Source organism: Rissa tridactyla, chromosome 9, assembly GCF_028500815.1.
Source record: "Rissa tridactyla isolate bRisTri1 chromosome 9, bRisTri1.patW.cur.20221130, whole genome shotgun sequence".
NCBI classification, from domain to species: Eukaryota; Metazoa; Chordata; class Aves; order Charadriiformes; family Laridae; genus Rissa; species Rissa tridactyla.
This window is the reverse complement of record NC_071474.1, coordinates 12,845,622-12,860,997: the sequence shown is the minus strand read 5'-3', so window position 1 is coordinate 12,860,997 and position 15,376 is coordinate 12,845,622.

The following is a 15,376-nucleotide window of genomic DNA, read 5'->3' as shown; positions in this document are numbered from 1 at the left end:
CATATCAAATTCAGTGCAGGAGAAGAAAATCAAAGTAAAATACTTGAATGCCCAAATCTGATCATCTTTTTTATTCACTATGTATATTCTATCTCTATAAAAAACGTACATCTGTAAGTGTCTGTATCTATATAGGTGTATTTATCATCAACATTGGTATGGAACTAAGAACTTATTTTTTTCCGTAAAACTGTTAACAATAATTAAATATCATTTGCAAACTGCATTTGTATGCACTCCAGTAGGGAACGCAGAATGAGGCAGCATGTGACAGCAGCAAGCTCTAGGGAGACAGGGTTACTCCACTAATAAATCCACCTGGACTTCAACAGATGCCATCTCCTGTCAAAGCTATTAGAAAACACTTGATCACTTGCTCCTGTTTTGTTTGTCATGTACAGCATAATCAAGAAAATTACTTCTCAAGTAACACTTATCTTTAGACATTACAATTTTCTACCCCTACACAGAACATTGACACTGTACTTGTTTTAAAGGCCATGGATATGGGAGGGAATTGCTAAACCCATCCAGCCAGGGATTAGCAGAGCCAATTAACTATGCCCCTGGGTCGCATCCAGCAATGGTGCATTTGTTTATCACGCTGCTCTCTGTGCTTTGCATGGTTGCGGTCTCCAGATAGCTGTGAAGTATCCACCTGCACACACATAGAGACTCACATAGCACATACCTGTGTAGCAGTTGTATGACAAAACACACAAGGAAACAGCGGGGTGAGCTGCCGAAAGGCAAGGAGAAAACAGATCTGCTCAGGAACAAACAAGATAATACACACGTGCTTGGAGCAAACACCAAAGGGCTACTACACAACGCCGCTTCAGAGACCCACTTCCCCCCATTCATGTGCAAAGTGAAGGCTGCTAATAGCACAAACCCTAGAAATCACAGCAGATGTAGAAGAGTCACAAGAAGTAGTATGAGTTATTATTTCTCCCCCTCCAAGTCATTGCAAATCTTCAATATAGAAAACTCTTTTCATCTCATGAACGTCAAAGTACACTAATTATGGTTACAGAAACATTCACCATACGCTGTTGCTTTACCTGTTGCAAGTCTCGACTCCCACCACTGGATTTTAAAGACATGCTTGGCCTGACTGCTCAACAAGATCTGGCTGAAGATCTTAACAACAGACTCATTCGGCATGAGTACCAGCTGAACAGAAATTGCAGCTACAGCACTCAGCCAAGCATGAGTCGTGCCCATCACACTGAGAGCTTGCTGCATTGAAAAAGACAAGACTGAAATAACCTTGGGCCTTTAAGACAACAAATACTAATCACCAGCTGACACCAGCAAGTCCTACTTTCTAGTAAAGTGCTTTCATTTTTGTACATGTCATCTCAAGAATCATCACATTTTTAATTGTTTCATACACTGCAATGATGGTGCCAAGGACCCTTATCTTGAACTTGTAAATCACTGGTCTTGCTATGCAATAACAACACGAGGAGACATTGCTAACCATGGCTAAACACTACTCACAGTAGTAAACAAATTTATTGAGAAAAAAGGAAACTGTAGAGTTTTACTGCTTCCATAATAATTTTCCATTATCTGATTCTTTCCTGTTTGACTGCACACACAACTGCCTATAAACATCAACAGGTAGTACATGACAATGACTTCGGGAGAGGGGGAAGTAACTTTCACTAATCTTCCCAACAGCTTTTAAAATTTTTCCCCTCAGTTTTGGATAATCTATGTGGACATAAGTTATTGGAAAACAGCTGTAGCCTTTAAACTCTCAAAATATAAACTGGTATGCGTTTCCTTATAGCAAAGGATACTACCTCCTTTAACTTGTTTTTAAACTAACATACATTGATGCCAGCAGATATTACAAAGAGGGCAGAAGATGCAGTCAGTAGCGTTAATGGGCATTAGGGAATTGTACAACATGAGGAAAGCACAAGTGCTCTATGATCAACAGTTTGTACCTAACCACAAACACCTGGATAAGAGATTCTCTCAACTCTGGAAAAAAAGATCACCAAAAAAAAAAACCAAACCCAGTAGAACAAACAAACAAACAAAAAGAACCCCAGCAAACAAACAAACAAAAAAACACCCACAAATCCAGCAAAGAACAGGGCAGCTGTTCTATATATGTACAAAGCTCAGCCTGTACAAAGGCATCAGAGGAAGGTGTCATCAAAAATACATAATCAGAACTGGAAGAGGGTGGTTGACCTGCATTGCACAGATGCGCTTGTTGTACAAGATGAAAACACTCACAGGACACTCTGAAAGAGCACACAGCTCACAGATGATACACTAAGGTCATCCACACCACTGGGAAAATTATTCCACGGTAGGTACCATTTCAGATTGATAACACAGCCAGTTATAAATATGTCTCAGAATTATCTTTTACTTCTCAATTACAATGCAAATAAAAATTTCAGTGTTTTCTAAGCCTATGACTGACACAGATTTCATGTGGGTCCAACACTCTACTAGACATGACAAAGTGGGAAATATCTGTATCACTTTACAAATATTTTGCATAGCTCTGCTTGACTGTTTGAGACAGATAGCTTGCTGTAGGTAAGATCAAAGAGGGGTGTAGGAGGAACCTGACAAGAAAAACTATGACCTAGATAAGGAGCATCCCAACAAACATTCAAACTACAACAGACAGGCTATTAGCTGCGAAGAAACAACTTGCCAGCAGCCAGCAGTTACATGGCTGCTTTTCCAAAGCTGAAGGAAGAGACACAAGATAAATAAACAAACAAACATAACAAAACATTGGTCTGTTAAAGGAAGGGATGAACAAGGCTGACACACTGGAACTTTCAGAGCATCCAGCAGTCAGCAACCAATCCAACCTGCAAGAGCTGGAGTCAGCTGGCATGCAAACTCCGCAAAGAAAGGTCAAAGATGCAGTAAATACAGAGGGCCCCTTCCTTTGTTTATGTTTTTACTATTGGGTGAAGAATTAAATTAATGGTTTAGGCTTTGTATGGATAAATTACTTTACTTACCCTACTGGGAACAACTGCTCTAAGCAACAGATTGCAACACACCTAGGCAGATGAGAAAGGTAGTCTTTGGTACAACACAGGAGCATATTAGCACTAGAGACAGCAACCGGGCTTGAGACCCAGAGGCAGTCCAGCCGTGCAGAGTTCAGCCACAGCCAGTTAATGTGAAATGCTGCCCTCATTTCACAGCCCTAATGTGAAATATGCCCACCAAGACTAGCCTGTGCAAGCCAGTCAACCCACAGCATGTCCCATGAGCCAGTCAGGAACCAAACCATGGTTTTAGACGCTCAGATGAGTCCTTGTAACTCTCTTCATATGAGCTGTCACAGAAAGGGGAGGGAAACATTAATCTCTTTTCTTACCCATTTCCAAGGAGATACAAGAAGCATACAAGCACTAACTGCTCTCTTCCCTACCTACCTAGTCCTGGTGGACAACAGGATGGCCATGAGCCAGCAATGTGCCCTCATGGCCAAGGCGGCCAATGGCATCCTGGGGTGCATCAAGAAGAGTGTGGCAAGCAGGTCCAGGGAGGTCGTGCTCCCACTCTACTCTGCCTTGGTGAGGCTGCACCTGGAGTACCGTGTCCAGTTCTGGGTTCCCAGTTCAAGAAGGACAGGGAACTGCTGGAGAGGGGACAGCAAAGGGCTACCAAGATGATTAGGGGATTGGAACACCTCTCTTATGGAGAAAGGCTGAAGGATTTGGGTCTCTTCAGCCTGGAGAAAAGACAACTGAGGGGGGATCTTAATCAATGCTTATAAATACTTAAAGGGTGGGTCTCAGGAGGGTGGGGCCAGGCTCTTTTCAGTGGTGCCTGGGGACAGGACAAGACGTAATGGGCACAAACTCGAGCATAGGAAGTTCCACCTAAACATGAGGAGGAACTTCTTTCCTTTGAGGGTGGCAGAGCCCTGGCACAGGCTGCCCAGAGAGGTGGTGGAGTCTCCTTCTCTGGAGACATTCAAAACCCACCTGGACATGTTCCTGTGCAGCCTGCTGTAGGTGACCCTGCTGTGGCAGGGGGTATGGACTAGATGATCTCCAGAGGTCCCTTCCAACCCTACCATTCCGTGATTCTGTGATTCTGCTTACCTTCTGCAATCATAAACACTTTATGCAATGACCACTTCATGCCTCCCTTGGCACAGAAGTAATGTGATGACTGTTATCTGACCAACAGGAGCAGTCAAACACATCCTAGAAACATCTAGAGTACTTCTCAATGCAGCGCAGATTGATGCTGCCCAGGGCAGTCAAATGTTTAGACAGTTTTATTTGTATGCAAGCTTGCATAATAGAAATTTTATAAAATGTTCTTTTTTTAAAAAAAAAAAAAAAATATATATACATATGAAGTTCTATTGGAATGTCCTTCCTTGTCATGTACCTCCCTTATCATGCTCTTTGCTGCTGGGCCCAGGGACAGAATGGTTCTGCTTTCCAGATTCCAATCTTGGTTTTCTCTGGATGGATATCAGAGTGAGCAGATTGACAAAGGACAACACAGTGAAACCCTCTTTTAGGAGGGATGAAGGTCAAAGTATTGCATGGCAGCAAGTTTTCTGCTCCGCCAGCAGTAGTAGAAACTCTGTGACATGTTCCGCATAGATAATGATTGCAGTTTATATTCATATACTCATATTTGCCAACACTGTCCTGGTAATATGATGAGCAACACATGCAGTTCCTCTCGATGAACTATGCTTTGAAAGTTGTCTTCTCTGAACAGCTGGAGGAATGCTGGTCTCCCAGTCCTCAGGCAGGCCATAAAACATAAGACTTACTGACAGCCTAAAAAAATCTCTGTTGCAGTACTTCACCACAGAGCCAGCTTCTTACAAGCCATTGCCAGCCCCATGTTGCAGGAAGATTTTTATGCTGTCAACTTAATAATGCAATAAAAGGCAGAGGAGAGCTTTAGTTGTAAGTACCAAAATATAAAATTCTACCACAGATAGTGCAGGGAAGATAAAGTCTCTTCCCACAGACTGGAAGTGACAGCTTTGCATTAGAAAGCAGCAGTAGATATTCAAAAGCTCCAGGAAAACCTGTAGTAAAGGCACCAAAAATCAAAGTGCAGCTGCTCTTTTTACTGTTTAAATCATTATATATTAGCAACAAATCTTGTTGTTGGCCAACACTCAGAAATGGCATATGGCCAATAAAAGGTTCAGTGGAGTTTTCCATCTGTCACTGAAATCAGCTATGGCTCCAGCTCATACATAGTAAGTTTAGTGTCATAATTATTTGTGTACTAGACGTCAACCATTCAGTCTAACATAATCATTCGACTACACGATTTGCTAAATATACTGCCCAAGCAAGGCACTACATAACCACATAACTGAAATGCATGAGATGTTATAGTATATAACACTAGCACTAACAAGAGATAAGCATGTGAATAGAGGGTGCTGTCTTGCCACAATAGGTTATGCAAATAGAAAGACACTAATGTATCTTCCTGATATGCAACAAAGACAGTAAGAGGCAACCATGCTCTTTTTAAAATCAAAGTCAATGCATGCAAGATAGCAAGGCAGTGAGTGGTCACTACATCTTTTTTTGTACCCCTGCTTGTTCATTACAATTACTAAGCATATGGATTTACTTTGCTGTCTTCACTGTCCTGCCAGCACAAGAAGGCTGACAGATTAAGCTTTAAACTATTTCGTTTCACTATAGATTCAGGAAATACCTTAGTAAGAGCACAGTCTGAGGTCTTTTAAAATTCTTTCTACAGCATTTTCCATTAGATTTTAGCACCTACGGAAACAACAATGATATTTTTTCTCCCTCCCTCCACAGCACTCTGGTGCTATGAATCCTGCACTGATAGGTCTTTAGGCTGTATTTAGATCTGGATTTTCCAGACACTGGGATTTATGTTTCAATCAGCCAAGAGTCACAGTCTGCTTGGCCCCAGATTTGGGCACAGGCACAAGCATATTTCTATTTTCTAGCTCACAGAAAAATGTGTAACATTCCCAAATGCAGAACTCTAACAAAGGGAGGGGGGGAAAGTGTTCTGAACTCTGTTAGAAGTTCAAAAGCAAGAACATTTTTGTTTGTGCAAGTTTGTAACAGTATTCTTTCTCTTCCCTAAGCCTCACTGCTCCACATCTGCTCCAAGAGAACTGCCAAAGTAGTTTAGAGCTACTGGATCTGACCTGTGGCTGGCTTTTAAGTTTTAGAACATGGGAAGCTGGGAGCACGGTAAAGAAGGATGCAGGAATTCACTGAAGATTTGTACAATATTTAATAATCCCTTTGTGGTTTGGACAGAGCTGGCACAACTTCACAGCAATAAGCTGATTTGCACAGAAATGGGCTCATGGCTCCAACAGATGACAGCAGTTCACAAGGATAATTTTTTATTGCAAACAAGGTCCTATCCGTAGTGCTGTAGAGGTCCGTAGAGCAGGGAGGAGAGTTTAAAACATATTATCTTTAAAAAACAAACAAACAAACAAACACAAACCACCTCAAATAATGACAGTAACTTAAGTGCTCACCTCAGATTCCTAAACATTAGTTATTTCGATTAGCAGTGGATCCCTAGAGTACCCAAGACATTCATGTGAAGACAGCAGACATAGCAGGACCTATTTCAGGGCAGCAGATGGAAAGCAGGTAGGAAACCCTCAAGTATCCAAAGGTCAAACACCCACAGCTATGTAGCTGGACTGTAGTCCATAACACATTCAAGTTCTTGGACAGCAGATATCCCATTAAGTAGATGCAGTATTCAATATCTAAAGGACAATTAAATTGAACATTTTTAAAACCTGTTTAAATTTGCATAATTATCTTTATTGCTTATGTAAAATTGAAAAAAAATATTTAAATCAGAAAGCATACGAAAAAAAGCATATCCAAGTAGAGCTTTTAGAAGCCTTGAATCTTATATTGCCAATTATTTGTCCTGTCTTGAAGGTTAGAGATTGTGCAAGGTATCTTACCAAGAGCATCAACTCATTAAAAAGGCAAGGAGATAAAACCAGAAAAAAAGTTCAAGGAAGTCCTTCAGGAGGAGACAGCTTTAAACAGATTCCAGAAAAGAACCGAAGACTACACAGTTTATGCTATAAGGACAGTGTCTCTCACCTTGAATTTGAGGGGTCTTCAAAACTAGGAACTGTTAAACTGAGTAGAAGAAACAGAGTGGGCACGCTCAATGGTCACTTAAAGAGCAAAGGGGAAAAAAGGAAAAAAAAAAAAAACCAGGCACTTTATTTACATAAAACATACCTAAATACACCACCACCACCCACAGAATCAAAACTAACATAGTAGGGAATTTAAAAAAAAAAAAAAAAAAAAAAAAAGGTAGCAGTTTCCACTACCAAGAAAATGACTGGTTCTGGGACAGCCAAATATTGCCAAATACTCTTCTACACTTCACTCGTTAGCAGAATTCATGTCAGTGTCCCTAAATTCCAAGGGAGCATAGATGTACACATTCAACTCTTCTCTAGGAGACACTGCTTCCTCCTTCATGTTGACCAGGGGATTGTATTTGATCTCTCAACATTTTCACGGGAAAACACAAGAACCCACCTAAAGCCACTCCTTGATTCCAAGTGATTTTGCCTTGGCTCCAGTGGGTGTAAACACCAGAAAAGCACAATGAGAGGCTCCACAAAATCTTAGCCCAGCCCAGCCCAAGCTCTTCAAACCTTCAAACACTGACAAATAAAAATGTATTTCCAGCTAATGGAAATTATATAGCTGGGGAAAGTGGAGGTAGTTCACAAAGCTGAAGCTGTCACCACTGCTTCTCCTCAAACAGAGGAGAAAATATGGTGAAAAAAACCTGTCCATTTAACAAATTTCTCAGTGTGGAAGATAAAATTCAGCAGCAACAGACTTGGGAAAGGAAAATACTATCCTTACATTTATAATCACCTCTGAACCAGCTATTCTTATTCCAGTTGAGAGCGCAGAGGGTCAGGAGTGGATGTAACAGATTAGAGCCAAAGCATCTGAAAGCAGATCCACTGGATTCACCAGTTGTCATCAACAGAGTGTCTATTCCATTTCTAGCTGACCCGCTTCCTTATTTCCCCACCTTTTTTTAATCCCTGCTGGTGGCTTCCAGCCTGTCATGCTGAATCAGCTATTCAGTCAGTCAAGCTCTAGCTAGGAAATCTTTGGCAGTGGACAGGAATGTCTAAAAATGATCCAGGAAAAGGTAAGATGGGAATTGTTTTTAAAAAATGTTTATCAGTGAACTAGGCAGTAATGAAACAGCTTTCTTGGAAAGAAGGAACAGCACAGCAGCTGAAGACCGCCCTGCGATTTCTATCCCCTGCTTACAAGGGGAATGGTCCATGGAAGAAGTCGTGTAAATTGCATAAACTGTGCGCATCATCTCCATGGTTGCTGATTAGGGTTATTAGTGACAACTGACCACAGCGAAATGATTTTTCTAGTGGCCAGGGAACAGATGCATAAGCTAGAAGATTTTAAAATGGGTGAGAAAACCCCAAATTATAGAGGGTTCATGATATGTGAGAATATGAGAAACCAGTTTTAGTGACATAAGGATATAATAATTGTTCTATCCTGAGGGGAAAAAGTTTCAGCTCTATCACGTCAGTTCCTCTGTCAGCACAACATGCTTCTTATGAAAGATACAGTGTTATCTATATATTCTGTGCTAGCAATTAAGACATCAATATGTTCATTTTTTAAGGTCTGATAAAAACTTAAAAGTTGCCTTAGAATATTAAAAACATTATGTTCCAGCATATACAGCAATGACAGAATTACTATTAAATGTGTGAGGTTTTAAATATTCTCCATTTCACTGGGGAGCTTTTTAAAGTTAACACTGTGAAGGAATAATCAGTAGTAACTCACCAGCAGTTTATGCGAGCTTGGGAGAAGCTAACTCCTCTGACAAAACACAAACTGCATTTCTGGTGATGAGATAGCTCATGAGGAAGCAGTGGGGGATTGCACCAAAGCTCTCTAAAGAGACACATTCTTAGAGTTTGCCGGAATGTTATGCTTCAGTTGTCTGCACTGCTCAGTTTGAGCAGTAATAGTTCTGTCATCTCTGCAACAGAACCAGGGAATTGATTTTGTTCCTTCATCCTCATGTAAAGTTTACAATGTTTCCAGAGGAAAGGCAGGAGTCTGCACACATGTATAACTTGCATGTTAGTCTGGATGTAATTTAAATGAACTCTACCCAAAGTATAAACTGAGAGAAACAATTTGTCAAGAAGTTCCAGCTGAATTTCAGCCAGTTTTCATAAACTCCGGGTTTATGGAGCTATCTCTCTAGACAATCTTTTTGGCATGCAGCCATCCAGCTATGTTTTATCATAAGTTTCTGCTCTTCAATTTGTTGCCCCCTTTCCCTCCCCGACTCCCTCAGTTGCAGAAGACACAACAGGCTTATGCTTCACAGTCTAGCCAGGCTGCCAAAAAGATCTCTGCTCCATCTCCCAAGAAAACTGTTCTCCACTCCCCTCTTTTTGCCTTCTCAGCAAAAGCCAAAAAGCAACCAATCTGTTTTTCCCTGCCGGCCTCACCCCTAAGGCTGCACAGGGGTGAGGGGAGAAAGTGAAAATTTCCAGGAGCACATCACAACATATATAAAGTAACAAAAGGTTTGCATCACAGATACTGCACCAAAACCTGAAAGTACTTTAAAATGCCAGGAGTCTCCTCTAGACTGACGGACAGTAACATAACCCAACCTATACAAGTAGTAATTTGCAACACACTGTCTTTTAGCAATCAATTTCTGAAACAGAGAAACATCCTCAAATCAACACCACCTATGACATTGTAAATAATGTTAGTACATGCTGATGTTATCTGGTGAAACAACTTGGTAGCCTGTAAGGTAGAATTAAATGTGTCTCTCCTCTAGTATGTCAATAATAATTATTTTTCTAATGCTTGTTCAGTTATAGGAATACATGAAAAGAAGCAATCACATTGGAGAAAACATGATTTGATGTTGTTTATATACAGACATTTATGTACTGAGAGTTTGTTTTATCTCCTGAGATATCACTGAGGTTACAGAACTTGCAGGCAATAACCGTAAGAATAATATTATAATCATAAGAATAATAATTTCCATTTTATTTATGTAGAATGTAAATTCCTAAGTACTTGCAAACTCAAGGTCAGCTGAAAGTTGCCAGAGCAGGTAGACTGTTTCATCAGCAACACAAGGAAAAACAGCAGCAAAACTTTAACAAACCCATCAGGCTCACTGAAACCTCAGAGGCTGTGACACATAGCCTTCAACACGCATCTTCACCTCCAAAACAGTTCAAGAAAAGTACACCGAAAGGATGGCAGGCAGCAGATGAAGCCAAGCCTCAAGACAGCCAGAGTGAGAGCTAAAATAAAAAGGCGTAGAAAACACAGACTTGAAAGAGTGGGAAAAACAAGCATATACTCCAGTGTAAGTACAAGCACAAGAGTTTGTTAAAGTGTCTGTGTCAACAGGAAGAGGAAAGAAAACAAGTGGAAGCAAAAGTCACTGAGAGAGACCAGAACTCCTTGGTGCACAAAACTGGCAGGAAATGACAAGCTTAGAAATTGCAGGCGAGGAAGCAGTTTGCTGCTCTTTGGTTCTGCTTTGTCTACAGAAGCAAGACCTTGCATATTTGCAAGGTGGGGGGAGGGGAGGGGGACGCGATACCAAACCAAAAAAACAAACCAAACCAAAACAAGCTTTTATGAAAGAAATATATGACTTACTCATTGCCAGTATCTACTCTCCCATATGTTTTGTGGTGTATTTACCTGCCCCGCTGATGTAACAGTGTATTAGAAATAGAAGAGGTGGCTGTGTATTTGGCCCATACACAAACTGCTGGAGGGATGGAATGGAGCAATCTCAAGTGATTATGGTGCAATGTTACTATTATCCATACGACTCCCCTCACAAACCTCAACATCTTGCTCCATTCTTTGGCTATCCTGCGTGCAAACACCTGACTGACATGCTTGAAGCATCCATTTACAGAACATCCACAGTTTTCTATCCTTTTTAGACTATGTGCAGCCTTTGGAGTTTCACAGCCTTAAGATGTTCTAAAGGCACTGGGTATATTGAGATACCAAATAAGAACTATACAAAGAAGCTTCTCTATAGCATTATTACTGGCTAGCAACAGGCCTGTTCTCCTGTTACATAGAGCTGTATTTATATATAGGCAGTATATACAGGTGTATCTATCCTTTGTGGTAAGATTTTCTGATATGATCAGTATAGATAGTCAACCACCACCAGACATTCAGTTTTGTGATACCACAAGCACTGATTTTTACAATACATTCCAATTGTCTTATAATGAGGACTTTTAACCAAAGAAAAGTAGTTAGCATGGAGGAGCATTCAAATACTACTGGAGAAGTTCTTTACTGACTTAAATCTTAAAATCATTTGATCTGGGACATGTTTCATTTTCAGTTTGAGAGATTCCTTCAGTGTCCTGACCAGATGATCAAACCACCCAGTGAGCAAGCTAAGGCCATGAAATAGAAATCCCCAGACACCCAAATGAACAGATTCAATCTTCCCCAACTACTAATAGTAGAGTCTCCTTTCAGCAGGCATTCACTTGAGAACAAGAAAGCAAAAAACCTTGCCAAGGAGTTTCTAGCTCTTTTGACATTGTGGGTAGCCAATAGCAAAGCTATGCCTTTGTCAGGTTACTATCCACACTATCACAGGGAATGAGGGAATGACTTTACTCCACAGCTTACTTGAGAAATACTCCACAACTACAATCCCCACAGAAGAGAGCAGCCTCAAGCAGCTCCCTGCCCTCACCTACCTCCCCTTGACTGCCTAACCTGAATATTTCCATGATCTGCCTGCCAAAAATAACCTTGTCGCTTGCTCTTCGTGACTGAAATACAGCTGGAGACAGCCAGACAGCAAAACTTGAAAGCTGGAAGCTTCTTGCATTAAACTCACAGATGCATTAACACTGAAGTCTAATTACAGACCACCTAAAAACACACACTGTTCACAACTTCTCAGCTTAGAGTCAATAAAAACCATTCACACATCAGCAAGGTCAGAACATTAAGGCCAAGATTTCTAGAATACATTTGACTCAGACAGGCTTGTGCTGGCTACCACACCCCATTCCTTCATGGCTCAACAGCTTTCCTGGTTGTCACCAGGGATTGCAGTTGAGTTGTATCTTCCAGTGATCTTCAGAGGTATTCACAGCATGGGCATTTGGCTCTTGTGTACTTCAGGGAGCTAAGGGTCTGAAATCAAATCCTTCCCTTTGACGTTGTTCTAAAGCCATGAATTAACCTACCACCCCTTCCTCGAGTCATGAGATTAGCTTGAAAATAATATTGTCTTGTGTTTCTTTGCCTGCAGCATTAGATGTTCGGATTCCCATTTTCAAGCTTTCTCTACAACCATTTATTTGAAAGAAATAGAAAGCAAGCTAGGATTCTTGTGCGGCTAATGTACATCAAGCTGGTGCTTTAAGAAAAACAGCAGCCATCATGAGAGTTGGCAACTCTCAAATCAGTGGTTATGGAGGAAAGAATATTAAACAGCTATCATCAATCTATCTAGATCCAGGAAGTGAGCCATGAAATGCTGACAAAGGGGAATATCTGGTCTGACAATGACGGTATATTTATCTTTTAAATGAAGAGTAATGGAGTTACACTAAAGAGACTCATTTTAACTTTGCAACAGTAAAGTATCTATCTCATCACCTTAGGGCGATATCTGAGCACCTCAGGGTAAGCGAATTTATTCTGCCAGCTCTTTTAGAGACCACCATCTTACACAGATAGTTAGTCTGGCCTCCAAAGAAGTCACACAAGCAGCATGAACAGAAGAGAGGGAGTGTGGAAACTGACCTTCTGAACAGTGATAGCACAGCCTCCTGTCACAGCAGTACACCAGGTAGTCAGTTCCCTTTTCATCTTTAGCTTCTTTTCTGCCAAATAGAAATAACACCAGACTGTCACAAGAATGTTGGGAGTTGTTTTGGGGTTTTTTTTTTTATGATGATGGAAACATCTTCATTTATTTTGTTTCCCAGCACATTAGGCCTTGTGACTGGGAGCATAAATGATGCATAAATGATGCACAGACCATCACACAAGAAAAGTCCAGCTGTGCACAGGGTCCACATACTGGGACATAACACTAGGTTACAGCTAACACCAAGATACACTCCTGTATCAGCCCTGGGGCTGTCTGAGCTTAGTCACCCAAACGCAGAGTGGCCTAATTTTCTACAGACCACTACCAAAAAGCCCCCAAACCAACCAACCAACCCCCAAAAACCAAACCACAAGGAAAGGATGATACAGACACTGAATTGCAATTGAAACAGTAGAGTGCTGCTTGAGTTTGAAGAAAAATTGCAATTGCACTTATAATTGAGAAAGCCAGAGAAACTCAGCATTCCTATACAGCTACATATGATCACGTATGCCTAAGCTAGATCCCTTACTAGGATCTCTACCTCCTTTTTCTTCCCCCAGCAGGACTGGAGCCCAGCCAGCACAAAAAATTTTTTGGGGGTTAAGTTAGTCATGGATTCATCATGCCATCCCCATATCTTTTCTATCTGAGGACTGGATCGTACCAACAAGGACTCATGCTCTCCTTAAGTTCTGATAAACTCACCCACTTTTTTCCTCACTATCCACATCCTGTCTGCTGACGTTATGAAGAAAGTGCGAGAGAAAATACTCAATACTCATTTGAGTATTTTGAGAAAATGCTCAAATACTAAGCAAATTCACTGTTTATAGTAGAACTCCTTCTTGGACTTGTACAGGAGTACTGAAGTCTTACCCCACTCAAAAGAAAATGAGTACCTGCTGTGTGGAGACACAACAGCTACTCCCAATGCACTTTCACCCACCTGCCCCCTAAATAGCACACAGCTGGAGTCAGACCTCTAGACAGCCCAACCTCCTTTTGCTTTAAGTGGAGGCAAAACCACCCCCTGTCCTCAACTGAACAGGGCATTCAGATGTATAGTAGCCAGTTCACACCAGAATATGGCCACTGGGAAAGGAGCTATAGTTGCTGTAGTTTGATGCTACCTCACCCTTTAAGAGGTTTGTGCTTGGGCAGCCATAGGAGCCTTCCAGCACATCCCTGTGAGTGGTAGAGCATTAGTGTTAGCAACCCAGCTAGCAAACAGCTGCCCTTCTCTCTCCTTCAGTAGCTCTGGTAAATTTATTTGTCTATTATTTTTACTACTGAGGAGAGTAGGGTTTTATCGTAACAGCAGCCAAAAAATGCAGCAGCACGCGTTAAATCTGCACTATTAGTTGACCCACCTCAGCCTTGCAGAATGCTCTCAGACTGAAATAGCCCAGACCAGACAGGCAGCCATGCCGAGGCCAAAACACGCTTTGGCTGTCAATATTTTTGCGCTGGGTCAAGCATGGAGATATGTAGCTTGTGGTTCCTTGTGCTGGGAGACTATGGGTTTTTTTCTGTTTGTTGCTCTCTCCAGGCGTGTGCTTGGCAAGGAGGACGTGAGTGCAGCAACCTCACTCACAACTTCTCAGCAAACTAAGTGGGCTTCAGTCTTCAGTAAAATCAAAGCACTGGCTTTGCTTCAGCTATGCATGGAGAGAGGGTGCCTACGGAAAGGAATTAAGAGCTTGAACACAGAGCAAAACCAGAGCATAGTGAAACCTCCAAATCCTGAAATCACATGACTGAGCTTTCCTAACTACACAGCAAGCATGTTGCTGTGCCAGAGAACTCATTCCCATCAGAACAGCAGGCTCATAAGTAATTTAAAGCGACAAAAGAGAGCACACCATCAACAAATACCGAAATTGAAATGAAGAAGCTGATATTAGAAAACTGTGCTGAGCTTTTAAGAGTAGGCAAATGATAAGCTGTAAGGAAGAGAGGTAGTGGCAAGGAAGCTGCTTACCTTGGTAACAAAACCCTTTCTGTTGATCTATGTAAGGAAAGAGCCACCAGTAATTCAGACAGGAAAATTTGTACTGTTTCACTCTAGTGGAAAGAGAGATTCAGAAGAAAATCTTTAAGTCTTTCAAGACCTGAATGATTTATTTTTTCCTGTAAAACAGGAGAAGCAGCAGCTGCCATAACTCTGCTGAAGTCTGCTTTTGAGAGAGCATGGAGAACTCATTTCTGGAAGTTAGTTGTCACCCCTAAAAATCTTGACCATTAAAATCATTCTTGCTCTGGTAAAAAGCATTCTGGGCCACAGAGGGGTCAGAAATAGGCAACAGCATTTGCTGCAAAATTTGTCGTTTCTCTGAGAGCAAACGTTCACATTCTAATGGCAGCTGTATGATTCTGTTTGATTCAATCCAGAAGAAAAATACTTACTTTT